The sequence below is a fragment of the Microtus pennsylvanicus genome, chromosome X (genome assembly GCF_037038515.1).
Source record: "Microtus pennsylvanicus isolate mMicPen1 chromosome X, mMicPen1.hap1, whole genome shotgun sequence".
NCBI classification, from domain to species: Eukaryota; Metazoa; Chordata; class Mammalia; order Rodentia; family Cricetidae; genus Microtus; species Microtus pennsylvanicus.
In genome coordinates, this window is record NC_134601.1 from 21566888 (window position 1) to 21569612 (window position 2725).

Below are 2725 nucleotides of genomic sequence, written 5' to 3' on the forward strand. Positions count from 1 at the left end.
TGCTTCCTTTGTGCTGGGATTAAAGGCGTGTACCACCATGACCAGCTAGTACAGTGCTTTTTAATGATCTCTTTGATAGCACATCATTTGTTCTTTATAACAAGTAAGTTTTGTAGGGTTTTCAGAACTATATTATATCTATCAAGAAAAATATTTTCAGAAAGCAAAGTCTCCCCCTTGCTGCTTCATAATTTTTCTTCACCTTTCTTCACAAATCTCTGTGTTCAACTCTTCATTCTTCTTTAACATATGGACTTAGTCATATGGCAGCTGCTTCACCCTCCCATCAAGATTCTTTCCAACATACCGGCATCTGTCACCAAATAATTATAGCAACAGCTGACATTTATTGTAAATGCATTGTGTCAACATCTGTTGTGTATACTATATACCTTATCTACTATAAATCATTAGTCTATATAGACATAGATATCATTAGTCATTAGCTATGATCTATGTTTTTCATTTTCATCTTAGTAGAAGGATATGAAATATAAAAACATTTTTAATGGCTATATCAAAATCAATAGCAAAATTCAAATGGCAAACATCAGAGCTGAGCTCGGGCAAGTTGTTTCCACACAATGATTCTGATCATCATACTCTACTGCCTTACTCTTACTATAAATTGTTTCCCTAGGACTGGAGAAATAATTCAAAGGTAAGATCATTTGCTGCTCTTACAGAGGATTGGGTTTAGTTCTCAGTACACATATGGTGACTGACACAGGCTTAGACATGCAAGTGGTTCTATAAATGCTAGCAAAACATTTACACACATTTAAAAATATTTTCATTTTCCAACGCATTGGCCTCTACTTTGAATTTCAACCCTTCTCACCTTCAGTGGATATTGATTATACCTTTTTTTCTACTTAGTCATCAGTTTCTTCCTTTCCACTGAACTAACCTAGTTGTCATTCAAATATACCTCAGTATGACCCATTTAAAAAGAAAACATTTTTCTCTACTTTTTATGTCCTTCCATGTAAAAAGAAAACTCAAATTTCTGATTTTTTTCCTTTCATTGCTAGCAATTGTCAATACCCTTGACTCATCTTATTATTCTTCATTTTTAAAACTATCGTATGAAAAAAAAAAGCTTGTTAGCTTAGTCTGTAGAATAAAAACCAAAAATGCCCTGTTTTCATTTTCTCAAATTTCCTTCTTATTAACAGATACCAATAACTTAGACTAGGGTTACTAAAGGTATTTTACCAGAAGAAAAAAGTTTTGGGAGATGCTTTCTTAAGAAGCTTACTGATGATACTCCTTTGAAGGAAAGAAAAAATATCAAAGATGACTCCAAAAATCATATTGTTGGTACAATCCTTTCATTCTGCAAGCTCTGAGGGAGAATCTGTCACATGGTTCTCCTCAGGTTTCTAAAGGTAACTAGTACATTTCATGGTGCACATGATCAAATGTCTCATCTCAAATACAGAACAGTCTATACTACAAAGAAAAATTAAGGAGAGAAAGAAAATGAGGAAAAAAGGATTATGGCTGCATCATTTCAGCCTCCTTTTCTGTCTCCACATGGACTTCCTCATTCTGTTATTATTCATTTTTGAAGGCTTCTACAAGTATACCAGCTATTGGACTCAGGGTTGCTATAATCCAGCATGACTTCACTTCTACTGTATCACATCTGTAAGGACTCTACTGCAAATGACTGTATAGTTTAGGTACGGTTAAGACATTGGTATTTCTGTTAGCTCATAATCTTGCTTTGAAATAGAGGGGTTTTTTTGGGGGGAGGGCAAAGAGAGAATTTTATTTGGTGAAGACAGACATCCAGAAGAAACCAGATGGCAAGGTGTTGTGACAAGGGAGCCTAGGAGGAGCCACAGGGAGATCCCACACTGGGCAAGGCACAGCCTCAGGGTCTGGAAATGTCCTCAGCCATTCAGCACCATCTGGACAAGCTCTTAATAGTTGATACAACCGTTGCTGTCCTCACGACTCGCCACCAGCATCTCTACTTCCTCCTCTGTCATCTTCTCTCCCAGTGTGAATAGGACATGCCGGATTTCAGCACCCATGACGGTACCATTCCCTTCCTTGTCGAACACAAGAAGGCCTTTGACATAGTCCTCATAAGTTCCCTGGTCCTTGTTCTTGGCCACAGTCTGCAACATGGGCAGGAAGTGTTCGAAGTCCAACACCTTCACATTCATCTCATTGCTCTTGGGCTTCCCCAGGACCTTGAGAATCTTGGCGTTGGTAGGGTTCTGGCCCAGGGCCCTCATCACGTCCCCTCCTTGGCTGTACAGGATCTTGCCATCACCTGTTCGGTCAAACAGCTGGAAAGCCTCCTTGAACTCTGCGGTCTGGTCCTCGGTGAAGTCACACATCTTGGCTGCTCAGCTCTGCAGGACCTTTTTCAGCAGTAATGGCAAATAGAGGTGTTTTTAGCAGGTTTTGACCCATATAGATATCATTCACATACTTCATGTTTGATGAGTGAGGAATCTGCATTTGATAAATTTGGATGCACAACCTTGCTCTTTAAAAAGTGTATGGTTAGCTTTCAGATAATACATGTCAAGTGTATAAAATTCCCCAAATTTCTGATTGTAATAGGCATATGTTATTTGGTGGATTTCGCTGTTATTGTTATTTTATTTTATTTTTTAAATTTTGGTCCAGTGCCTTGCCTTTCAACGAGAGACAACCATCTGTCAAACTTGGTTAAAACATTTCTTGGCAAATAGAGAGTACT

At 38.2% G+C, this 2725-nt stretch overlaps 1 pseudogene; it reads right to left on the reverse strand.

Annotated features, from left to right (window-relative positions):
• Window positions 1-1759: 1759 nt before the first annotated feature.
• On the reverse strand, window positions 1760-2396 carry LOC142840241 (myosin light polypeptide 6 pseudogene; annotated as a pseudogene).
• Between the last annotated feature and the right edge of the window lie 329 nt (window positions 2397-2725).